Raw genomic sequence first — 12,681 nt, 5'->3', positions numbered from 1 at the left:
ACCTAGGCATGTGCCCTGACTGGGAATCGAACCTTTGGTGCCTGGTTCGCAGTCCGCGCTCAATCCACTGAGCTACGCCAGCCAGGGCAATAAATAAAATCTTAAAAAAAAAAAAAAAGAAATGCTACCCAATCTCCTGATTATCCTAACATAAGTATTCTTTTGTTTTCATGAAGGCAAAGGACCCGGAAATGTAAACATTTCAGGATCAAGGTCGTTGGCGTTTTGTTGGGAGTTCTGTTGTCCGGCCTTTCCGACTGCACCAGGACCAGAACCCACGCTCAGGGAGACGTGTGGAGGGAGCAGGGGGATGCCGCGCAGACAGCAACTTGGGGGTGTTGGCCCTCGAGGAAGACCTGGAAACGCGGAAGGGGACAGAGGAAGCCACACCCGTGACAGGGCTCATCAGAGACACAGCCCTGCGGGAAGCTGCAAGAGGGTCCGTGATACACCTCACCGGATTTTCAATGCCGACTCTCCCGGGTTCGACTTCGGTGGGCCGGACTCGGAGGGAACCTCCGTTCATTCCGGAGGGTAGGGCTTGTTCCCGATCTCTGATAACTTTTCGAGTCTCCCTGCAATGTTGTTACCAGAAGAGAAAGTAGGTCATTCCCGGCCATTTGCTTCCAGTCCAGGGAACTCAGGCGTCTACTCTGTCCCAATAAATGCAACCCAAACAGCAGCGCTGATAACACGGAGCCCAGGCCGGAGACACACGCCGTAGGTGCTCAGGGGAGAGTGCGTTAGGAAACGGCAAGACGAGCGAAATCGTCGGTCTCTACGTTACAGCCAGGCGCTGGATTCAATATTGTGTGAGCCCAGGGCGGCTGTAGTGGCTCTGGAGGGCCCGTCAGATACAGAAAAACATAATCCCGGGGGCTCTCGGGGAACCGGGGGATTCCGGGGCCCTTCCTATGAGGGACCCCAGAGGGACTTAGAAAAGGGTGTCACCCAGTGAGGCAGCCACAGCGAGGTCCTGAGCTTTCTCACCACGGGGCCAGCGCTGCTGCCCGCACCCTTCCCTCGCGGCTCCCGCATCCTCTGGCACGGGACCGCCCTCTGCCCCCAGCTAGAGCGCTGCCCCGGGAGCCTGGTCTTACTGGTGACCTTGTGAGGTGCATGGACGAGGTCAAAGGCGTTCACCCAGTTGTTCTCCCTGGCTACAGTGATGGCCCTGAGTATTTAGTGGTTAAATTGAAAGTTTTGAAAACACAACAAGAAAAATAAAAGCAAAACAGCTGTCCAGAAAAGTCACGTGAAAAACTATTAGAAGAAGAAAATTTCAGTATCAAGGGAATAGGTTGGTAAGGAGTGATTCTGTACCCAGCAGACTCTCCATGAAAACGCCTTTGTTGGAAAAGAGAGAAACAGAGAGACAGAGAGAGAGAGAGAGAGAGAGAATGAGAGACAGAGAGATCCCCTTAGGATAGAAGGTGCTGTTTCCCTGCTGTCTTTTGGGAGCCGTCCGTAGACCACCTAGAAAGCCTCTGGCAATGAAATAAAGGACTTTGGGGGTTGGATTTGCATCTTTGACTTTCGGGTTCATTGTGAGCGTTTGAGTCGAGACCTTTGATATACACAATTAAGTAGAATTGCAATTTTCCAAGGTCCTTGTTCTGTCAGAAGTGACACGACAAGCCATTGTTACTCGTTGGACCAGAAAACTCGGGGGATTCTTGAGTACTCAGTGAGTCCAGAGCACTGAATCAGGTTACGACCGGCCAGGGGGCAAACCCCTAGGAGCCCACAGAGAGTGGGGGGCAGGGTCACGCGGGGCCAGGCAGGTGCCTGGCGACAGCGCTGTCTCCACCGCCTCAGCACCCTTCTCCCGCAACCCCGCTCCACCGAGCTGCGCAGCTGTCCCACCAGCACAGTCCGCTCACACAGCTTCAGCGTAACACAATAGAATACTCATTCAGGAAAGCAACATCCGAATAGCCGTGTGTCTCATTTTCTATTTTTTCCCAGCAAGAACCCCTTGCAGCTCCCAGATGACTTCGTACGTCCGATAGCTCTGCTGAGAAAGTCTTCAGCCTCATTTGACAAGCCAATGTCCAAGGTTCTGCTGAGAACGTCGCGGTGGACTGGTGATTCTAAACTAAGATGTAGTCTATACTTTTTAAACAATCCCCACCTGAGGATACGCTCACTGATTTGAGAGAGAGAGAGAAACGTCGATGTGACAGAGAAACATCGATCGGTTGCCTCTTGTATGCGCCCCCACTGGGGACTGAACCCGCAACCCAGGCCTGTGCCCTGACCAGGAATCCAACTGGTCACCTTTTTGTGCATGGGGCGAGGCTCCGACCAACTGAGCCACCTGGCCAGGGCAAGTCTTTTATTTTTGCAAGACATTGCCACTTTTTAAAATAATCCCCGCACGAGAGAAGGGCTCCTGGAGTTGGCACGGGCAGGAGCAAGGCCGCAGTGGCTGGCCCTCCGCGTCGCGTCTCCCGGACGACCCCCGCGTGCGTTCCTCCCTGCGTCCTCGGGACGCCAAGGAGCACGTCCTCTTCGCGAACTCGTTCCCCACATTCCAGCTGCGGCACTTTATTAAGGAACAGCCTTTGTACGTAAAACCAGCAGATTCAGGAGGAAGTTTTAGTTCCCAGGAATTACTTCGATGCGGCTTCTTATACTAGCTATTTTTTGCATTTGGACATTTGGATCGTATCTTGTTCCACTTTATTCCCAGAGATACTGCGATTGTCATGAAAAGTGGATTCTGCCTCAGCATCGGCACCTTGCCCATTCAGTTAATCCTCTGAAAACGCTAAGGCCCAAGTCATCGCCGGGCTGCGTTCCCGACGTGCCGTCCGAGTGCGCTACCCAATCCTGACGCGTGTTGGAAGCCACACTTCGCCATCGGGGAAAACTACATCTCAGCAAAGCTCTTAGAGAATTCCTGGCCGGCCTTGAACACTCTTCACCCATTCTGAAATTTTCAGTAGAAGTGACATCCACGGTCCGGTTCACGAGTCCAGCAGGAATCGGAGAGGGAGCGCGAGGGAGTGGGGGAGGGGATCGCGGAGAGCGCAGGCCCAGGACGGATGCCCCCGAGACCGCGCGCTAGCGGGGAGCCCTTTGGCAGGAGGCACGCGGCGACACAAGCCAAGTTTTATCAGCGAAGTCCAAGGACGGTGTCTCTGTTTCGTACTGAATGTTGCTTGAAATAAATGGGCCGTGGGCCAGGGGTGTGGGCGTGCTTTAGGCTATAAACCTCTCCATTCTAATGTCGTATTTTGTAATGGGCTTTGACAGGTAGTACAAACATCGGTCCCAAAGCGTGTAATACCCATCTCCTCTCCTAACAACGCGGAAATTGGTTTGGTTGTTCCCTCATTCTAAACCCATGCACTGCCTTACCGCGGCTGCCCACTGAATTTCTAATGTGGATTTTGATTTCTGTGGGATGATAGGTAAGATTACCAGTTTTCATGGGCAGTGCCTGCAGGCATTTTGGTTGAAATGTAGGTTACTCAAAAAATTATACACAGTGGGCTTAAAACCTAAATGCCCACTTAGAAGGTTTGGCAAGCTTTTCCTGCACGCACAAAATACTGCCGGTGAAAAAGTTAAATACTCTATCTTACCCGTTTGAGGAAAACAGAGCAGTTGAGTAGTTACACATGGATTTAGGACTTTCCTACTCTGACTTCAATTCTGAATACTTTGATTAAGCGGCATCCTTGTATGTAAAGTGCTGAATTCATAGTCTAACAATTTTTTTCCAGAACATAATTTTGAATGAGGTTGCCCCAAAATGTATATACCTCTTATTAAAAAGTTATCATTTTATAGGCAAACTGGAAAGAAAACATTTACCGAAGTGGGCACACATAGTTACACTTCCTCTAATATAGTCACCCTTCAGTGTCGGATTCACTCCAGGACCCCCCGGGGACACCAAAATCCACAGACGTTCAAGGCCCTTACACGAAGAGGCATAAAGCAATGCACACAGTCACCCCTCCCTCTGCACATTCCAAACCACAAACGGAAACCGCTGTTTTGGATCCACGTTTGGTTGAATCCAGGGTCTAAACCCAGGGATTTGGAGTGCTGACGGTACGCTTATTGAAAAGGAATGCGCCAGGGTTTGAACTGGGCGGGCCCCCTTACATATGGACTTTTTTCAGCAAATGCACAGACAGCGCTCTGTATCCCCCAACGTCTCATCTTAAATTCAACTAGCAGGGCGCAGAGAACAGCATTTTGAGTGGCGGTTGGGAATGCATGGGGCAGAGGACCAACTGCATGCCCCGTTCTACACCATTTCACACTCGGACTTGAACACCTGCGGATCTGGGGATCCCTAGGGCACCGGGGTGCCACAGATATTGAGGGATACCAATAGTTATGCTTGGGGGTGTCTAAAAGTTATACTCAAATTTTCAACTGCGTGGGAGAGGCAGCACCCTCAGCCCTTGTGTCGTCCAAGGGCCAAATGCACTCTTTTGGGTCTGGCTTCTTCCACTCGGCACAGTTTCGAGATCCGTCCACTTCGCTGAGGAGCAGTAGCTCATTCTCATTATGGCTGAGCAGCATTTCATGGCTCGGGTATAAACAAAACTTGTTTGTCCATGTACCTAGTCGTGGAGCTCTGTGTGGTTCCAGTCGGGGGTACCATGAATAAAGATGCCTGTATTAGCAGAGAGGTCTCGTGCGAACACACGGGGCCCAGCCGAAGGAAGCCCTGCCTGAGGGTGGGCACGAGGGCAGTAATCTGCGTGCGATCTTTTGTCGTTGTAATTGGAACATTTCACCTAAACTGTCCTACGGTGCGCTTGAGTGTGATGTTGTGATGTTACAGCACTATGTGCTTGTGATTGTGTAATACAAGGTTTTGTAATAAAAGGGAGGCATTATTTGTGTTGGACCTCGTCTTGGTTCATTTTTCTTGGACAGATTTCTTGGACTGCAGTTCCTGGGTTGTGTTAAAAATATATCTGTAATTTCATTAAAAATCGGTCACAGTTTCCCAAAGTGGTTCTAGCGTTTTGCACTCCCACCAGCAGTGTGAGCGTCCCCGTTCCTTCTCGGCCTCACCAACGCGGGGCTCTGCCGGTCTGTCCCCTTTCAGCCGTTCCGCGGGGACCGGCCGCCTGGAGGTCTCTCCCTGGGCTTTTCAATTGCGTCTCTCCAAGAAATAATGTTTTGAATGTCTTTGTGTGCCTAGTCACCATTTTATATCTTCTTTACTGTGATTTTTTGGGGAGATTTTATTTATTTATTTTTAGAGAGAGGGGAAGGGAGGGAGAGAGAAAAGGAGAGAAACATCGATGTGTGATAGAAACATCGGTCAGCTGCCTCTCGCACGCACCCTGACCAGGGGCTGAACCCGCAACCCAGGCCCGTGCCCTGACCAGGGATTGAACTGGTGACCTTTCACTTTGCAAGACAATGCCCAACCCGCTGAGTCATGCCAGTCAGGGCTCTATCTTCTTTTTAAAAGTATGTATTCAGATTTCTCCTCATTTTTAACTGAGCTAAACATTTATGGTATATATATTTTTCAAAAGGTTTATATCCAAAATATATGCAGAACACTTGCAACTCAATAAGGCAAACAACTAATGTTCTAATGTTTGTAGGTTACTTAGTATTTTCTTTTTTATTTGATCTTCATTATATTTTTCCATTACCACGTAGTTAGTATCTTCCACATACACAATCATGTCATCTGACCATGGAAAGTCTTAGTTCTTCTTTGCCATTCCGTGTGCCTCTTACTTCATTTTCTTGCCTTTTTGCATGGGCCAGGGTCTCACCCAAAACGGTAACAAGCGGCGAGCGTGTGCACCCCTGCCTTGCTCCCCATCTTAGAAACCGGCTTTACCACGTGATGACTGTGAGTTTTGATAGATTTGCTTTATTTTGAGGAATTTGCTTCTATTCATAATTTGCTGGAAAATTTTCTATGTGGATTTCTCATGGATTAATTTGTTCAACTTTGTCAAATGTTTTTCCTTCATCTATTGCAATCATCATGTTGTTTTTATATTTTATTCTGCTTACATCATGAATTACACTTATTGATTTTCTAATGTGAAGCCAGCCTTTTATTTCTGACATACATGCCAGATGGCCACAGGATATTGTCCTTTTCAGACATAACTGGATTCAATTTGCTAATATTTTATTAAGGATTTTACATTTATATTCAAGGGGAGTATTTGTCTGTAGTTGTTTTTGTTTGATTTGTTTGGTCTGGCTTGGTTATGCCTTTGGCTTGGGGATCTGGGTAATGCCGGCCACATGGAATGAGTTGGGGGAATGGGGACTTCCGGCTAAGATGGAGGCATAGGTGGATACACTTTGCCTCCTTGCACAACCAAAAGAAGAACAACGACAAATTTAAAAACAAAAACAACCAGAACTGCCAGAAAATTGAACTGTATAGAAGTCCGAAAACCAAGGAGTTAAAGAATAAACACTCATCCAGACTGGTGGGAGGGGTGGAGACGGGTGGCCGGGCAGAGAGAACTCAGGGCAAGTCACACCTGGCAAACCAGGCGGTCCTGTGTTTGCGTGCAGCTAAACCAGGAGGAACAACTGGGGAGCGAGACAGACCCACAACCCAGGGCCCCAGCGGGGAAATAAAGCCTCAAACCTCTGATTGAAAACACCTGTGGGGGTTGAGGCAGCAGCAGGAGAAACTCCCAGCCTCACAGGAGAGTTCGTTGGAGAGACCCACAGGGTCCTAGAATGTGCACAAACCCACCCACCCAGGAATCAGCACCAGAAGGGCCTGCTTTGCTTGTGGGTAGTGGGGAAAGTGACTGAAAACTGGCAGAGGGCAGAGCAAGTGGCATTGTTCCCTCTCGGGCCCTCCACCCCGTACAGCATCACAACATGGGTTGCCCCGTCCTGGCAAACACCTAAGACCCCACCCCTCACTATGTAACAGGCATGATGAGAAAAAAATATGGCCCAAATGAAAGAACAGATCAAAGCTCCAGAAAAAAATACAACTAGGCAATGAAGAGATAGCCAATATATCAGATGCAGAGTTCAAAACACTGGTAATCAGAATGCTCACAGAATTGATTGTGTATGATCGCAAAATATAGGAAAGAGTGAAGGCTATGAAAGGTGAATTAAAGGAAAATGCACAGGGTACCAACAGTGATGGGAAAGAAACTGGGACTCAAATCAATGGTTTGCAGCAGAAGGAAGAAATAAACATACAACTAGAACAGAATGAAGAAATAAAAATTAAAAAAAAAAATGAGGAGAGGCTTAGGAACCTCCAGGACAACTTTAAACATTCCAACATCCAAATCATAGGGGTACCAGAAGGAGAAGAGGAAGAACAAGAAATTGAAAACTTATTTGAAAAAATAATAAAGGAGAACTTCCCTAGTCTCACAAAAGAAATAGACTTCCAGGAAGTCCAGGAAGCTCAGAGAGTCCCAAAGAAGTTGGACCCAAGGAAGCACACACCAAGGCACATCATAATCACATTACCCAAGATTAAAGATAAAGGAGAGAATCTTAAAAGCAGCAAGAGAAAAGGACACAGTTACCTGCCAAGGAGTTCCCGTAAGACTATCAGCTGATTTCTCATAAGAAATCTTGCAGGCAAGAAGGGGCTGCAAAGAAAGTATCCAAAGTCAAGAAAGGCACAGACCTACATCCAAGATTACTCTATCCAGCAAAGCTATCATTTAGAATGGAAGGGCAGATAAAGTGCTTCCCAGATGAGGTCAAGCTAAAGCAGTTCATCATTGCCAAGCCCTTATTATATGAAATGTTAAAGGGACTTGTCTAAAAAAAAAAGAAGAGGATCAAAAACTATGAACAGTAAAAGTACAACAAACTCACAACTATCAACAACCAAACCTAAAAAAAAAAAAAAAGCAAATCAAACTAAGCAAACAACTAGAACAGGAACGGAATCACAGAAATGGAGATCACATGGAGGGTTGGCAGCAGAGAGGGGGAGGAGGGAGAATGGAGAATAGGGGAAAAGGTACAGGGAATAAGAAGCATAAACAGTAGGTAGAAAATAGACAGGGGGAGGGTAAGAACAGTGTAGGAAATGGAGACGCCAAAGAACTTACATGTATGACCCATGGACATGAACTAAAGGGGGGGAGTGCAGGTGGGGGGGTGGGCACAGGGTGGAGGGGAATAAGGAGTGGGGAATGAGACAACTGTAATAGCACAATCAATAAAGTATATTTTAAAAACAAAATGAGTTAGGAGGTAGCCCTTCTACTCTATTTTCTGAAAAGTTGGTAAGATTGATATTCTCTCATTCTCAAATATTTGGTGGAATTAATTCACCCTTAAAGCTACCTGGGACTGGACTTGTCTTTGTAAGGAGGAATTTAATTATTCAATTTCTTTACTAGATATAGAGATATTTATAGTTGAGAGTTTCTTTTAAAACTGTTTTAGGAATGTGGTTGTGCTGTTGAATTATTGGCATGAGGCTGCGTCAATTTCTCTGTTATCTATATTGTTATCCCCCCTTTCATTCCTGATATTTATCATTTGTGCCATTTCTTCTTTCTCTTGATCAATCTCTTGATCAATCTAGATAGAGGTTTATCCATTTTATTACTGTTTCCAAGCATCCAGCTCTTGATTTAATGGATTTTTCTCTATTTGCTGGCCATATTCTACTTCATTGACTTCTACTCTATCTTCATGATTTCTTTTCTTCTACACCGCCTTTAATTTTTCTTATTTTTCCAACTTCATATTGTGAAATTTTAGATCTTTAATTTTAAACCATTCTTCATTTTAATGTGAACATTATTAAGCTATAAATTTCTCCTAGCATTTCTCTAGCTGTATCCAACAAAATTTTATGACTGTGTTTTTATTTTTATTAAGTTAAAATTTTTTAAATTTCTCTAGTGATTTCTTCTGTTTCAACTGTTATTTTTAAAAAGTGTTTGTTAATTTCCAAATCTAAGAATTTTCCAGGCAACATTTTATCATTTATTTTTAGTTTACTTCTTTTGTGGTCAGAGGACACATACCATAATTTCAATCACTTTAAATTTGAGACTTATTTTATGTTCCAGCACGTGGTCCATCTTATGAAATGTCCCGTGTGCACTTGAAAATCACGCGTAATCACCGTCTCCTCCACGTTGGGTTGAGTGTCCTACAACAGTCCATTAAATGGGTATGAAACTGGATGTCAACTGCAGGAGAAAAATGGGAAAATTCACAAATCTGTAGAAATTAAACACCTCACTCATGGATGACAAATGGTCAAAGAAGGAATTAAAATAAAAATGAAGAAGTTTCTGAAAACAAATGAGAATTGAAACACAACATACAAAATTTATGAGATGCAAAAACACAGTTTTGGAGAAAAGCTCATAGCAACCAATTCCTCCAGGAAATAAAAAGAAAGATCTCAAACAACGTAACATTCTACCTCAAAGAACCAGGAAACGGAGAACAAACTACACCCGAAGTTAGCAGAAGGAAGAAAATAATAAACATTAGAGCAGAAAAATGAAGAAGAAACAAAGAAAATTATAAAGATAAACAGAATTAAGAGTTAGTTTTTTTTGAAAAGATAGATAAAATTGACAAGCTTTTAGCTAGACTAAAAATAAGAGAGGACCCAAATAGAATTACAAATGAAAGATGAGACATTACAACTGATACCGCAGAGACATAGGAGTCATAAGAAACTACCATGAAAAGTTATATTCTGACAAATTGGACAACCCAGAAAAATAGATAAGTTGCTGGAAACATATGCCCTATCAAGACTGAGTCATGAAGAAGCAGAGTGTCTCCGCCGACATTGTAAGGAGGGAGACTGAGCAGTAATCTAACCCTTCCCAGTAAGGAGAAGCCCAGAACAGGATGGCTTCACTGGAGAATTCTACCAAACATTTGAAGAAAAATTAATGCCAGTCCTTCTCAAACTCCTGCAAAAACTGAAGAGCAGGAAACACTGCAAAACTCATTTTGCAAGGTCAGTGTTGTTCTCACACCAAAGCCAGACAAAGACACTACGCGGAAAAAATTATAGACCAATATCCCTGATAAATATGATGCAAAACCCCTCCACAAAATAGTAGCAAATAAAACTCAACAATGTATTAAAGTCATCATACACTACGATCAAATGGGATTTATCCGTGGGATTCAAGGATAAAAGGATTTATCAGCATATCAAAATGAATGAACATAGTACACCACATTAACCTCATTCAGGATAAAAATCATTCTTTGGTTGGTGTGGCTAAGCGATTTAAGTGTTGGCCTGCAAGTCAAAGGGTCGCCAGTTTGATTCCCAGTCAGGGCACATGCCTGGGTTGTGGTCCAGGTCCCCAGTAGGGGACACATGTGAAAGGCAACCATACATTGACATTTCTCTCCCTTTCTTTCTCCTTCTCTCTAAAAATGCAATAAATACCATCTTTTTAAAAATCATATGATCCTCTCAGTAGATGCAGAAAAAGAATGATAGTATTCAAAGTAACTTTGTGATAGAAAATCTCATCAGATTAGACGTAAGAGGAATGTACCTCAACACAATATACAACATATGACAAACTCACAGCCAACATCACACTCAATGGTGAAAAGCTGACAGCTCTTCCTGTGAGATTAGGAAGAAGCCCGCCCCCACTGCTGTTATCCAACATAACGCTGGAAGTCCGCACCAGGGCAATTAGGCAAGAAAAAAGGTAAAACCTTCCAAACTGGAAAGGAAGAAGTATGCAGACAACATGATTTATACAGAGAAAGCCCTAAACACTCCCCCCAGGCAAACTTTTAAAACTCATAAATGGAGTCAGCTGAGCTGCAGTATGCAAAATAAACATCAGAAACCCATTGCGTTTCTACACATTAACAATGAACGATCTGAAAAAGAAACCAAGAAAACAATCCCATTTATAGTAGCACCAAAGAGAAGAAAGTACGTAGGAGTAAATTTATCCAGGGAGAGAAAAGATCGCCACACTAGCAACTGCAGGACGACGATGAAAGAAGGTCAAGAAGACGCAAAGCGTGGAGAGAAGCTCCCTGTCCATGGAGCAAGAGAACGGATGGTAAGATGTCCGTGCTGCTCAAAGCAGTCTACAGGTTTAATGCGTTCACCGCCAAAGTTCCAATGGCATTTTGCAAAGAAATAGAAAAAAAACAGTCCTGTGATTCACACAGAACCCCAGAAGGCCCTGGACACACAGCAGCATCCTGGAGGAAGAAGAGGACAGCTGGGGACACCCCACTTCCCGCTACCTGGACTTCGATCTGTTTCCTCAGCTCAGTGGAACTCACACACTTTGGGGGGTCTCCTCCCTATACAGCGGCCCCCAAAGTGCCCCCAGCAGCAAAAAACAGGACACCAGAGGGCTCCCCTCATCTGTTCCCGTGATCTTAGAGAGCAAGCTTTGCACTCTCTGAAAACACACACTTCACACATTCGCCCTATTTTCTGTCTGTCGACAGCAGGATGAGCTGTCCTAAGAATAGGACTAGGACATGGGTGAAGCCTTCGTCACCTTACCCCTACAAAGGTGGTCGCTCTCAGGTCGTGCAAATGCAGGATGGGAACCCCAAAGCGACCATCTCCGCACGTCACCGTGGGACCCTCTCCCGCCCGACCCCCGGGGGTCGGGGTGCAGCAGTCCTCTCCAGCAGGGGGCGGCAGCGTGCCTTCCGCTGGGGGGACGATAACGAGTTGGAGCAGCCCCTGCGGCCGGTGAGTGTGCGACCGACCCAGGCTGTGACAGAGACCGGTAGCACTGAGCTGACAATCATCTACGCCTTTTCAATGGCACCATTTGGTGTGATTGTATCGCTTCCGGCGGCTGCGTGGGTAAAAGCAGAGACAAACGTGGGCGGATGGACAGTTTTCCGAATAGACGGGGGTCAGAAGGACCAGGGAGCACATGACCGAGGATGCTGCCAGGAGACAGTTTCCGTCGGAAATCAGAAGTCACCCTGAGTGAGGTCAAGCGCATAGCGACGTGTTTTCTACCCAGAGAAATTTAACCACGTAAGTCTTAGAAGCAGAACTCGGTATCAAAGCCACCTTATACTAGTGTTTAGAAGTGATAAGAAGGAGACAGTTTATTTCATATTTGTCTCCAGTTTCAGTGAGGTAATGGCAAGTATTACCATACAATCAAATCTTTTATTAAATCTTTGCAAAGCAAAATTAGTTCATCGCTATGGAGTCATCATTTGGATTCTGTGTGGGTTACGTTTAGTTAATAAAGCGATAAATAGCTGAACTCTGCTTTGCCTTTCATATCCCATTCTCTTTGCCAAATACCCCAGTTTTAGGGAGGGTCCCTCCAGCGCGAACTCGCGAATTTCCAGAAGGACCCCTGATTCTGTACTCTCCCGTTGTGCAGTGAGACTCCCGCGAACCACCTCGTCGGAATTAGCGTGGCCTCTCTCAGCAAAGCTTGCCACTTGCTATTGCGACACATGATTGAAGACAACTCCTAACTTGGGAGTTACATAATTTTAAAAACTTTTAAGAATGATTTTCCTGAAAAAGCTGATAGACCCACCCACGACCTGCCCCCACCTACACCTCAGTTCCTTGAAGAAAGTTGCATCGCTTTCGTGGGCAGGACACCGCCGGGGCCAGGGCTGCCCTGCTGTGGAGACTGCCCCTGGCCCACGCTCTCCGCACCGGCGCAGCGGAGCCCGGGCCCTCCTCCGGGGTCCTTCCCCCTG

This window comes from Phyllostomus discolor, chromosome 3 (genome assembly GCF_004126475.2).
Source record: "Phyllostomus discolor isolate MPI-MPIP mPhyDis1 chromosome 3, mPhyDis1.pri.v3, whole genome shotgun sequence".
Lineage (NCBI taxonomy): Eukaryota > Metazoa > Chordata > Mammalia > Chiroptera > Phyllostomidae > Phyllostomus > Phyllostomus discolor.
Note: the sequence above shows the minus strand (reverse complement) of the source record.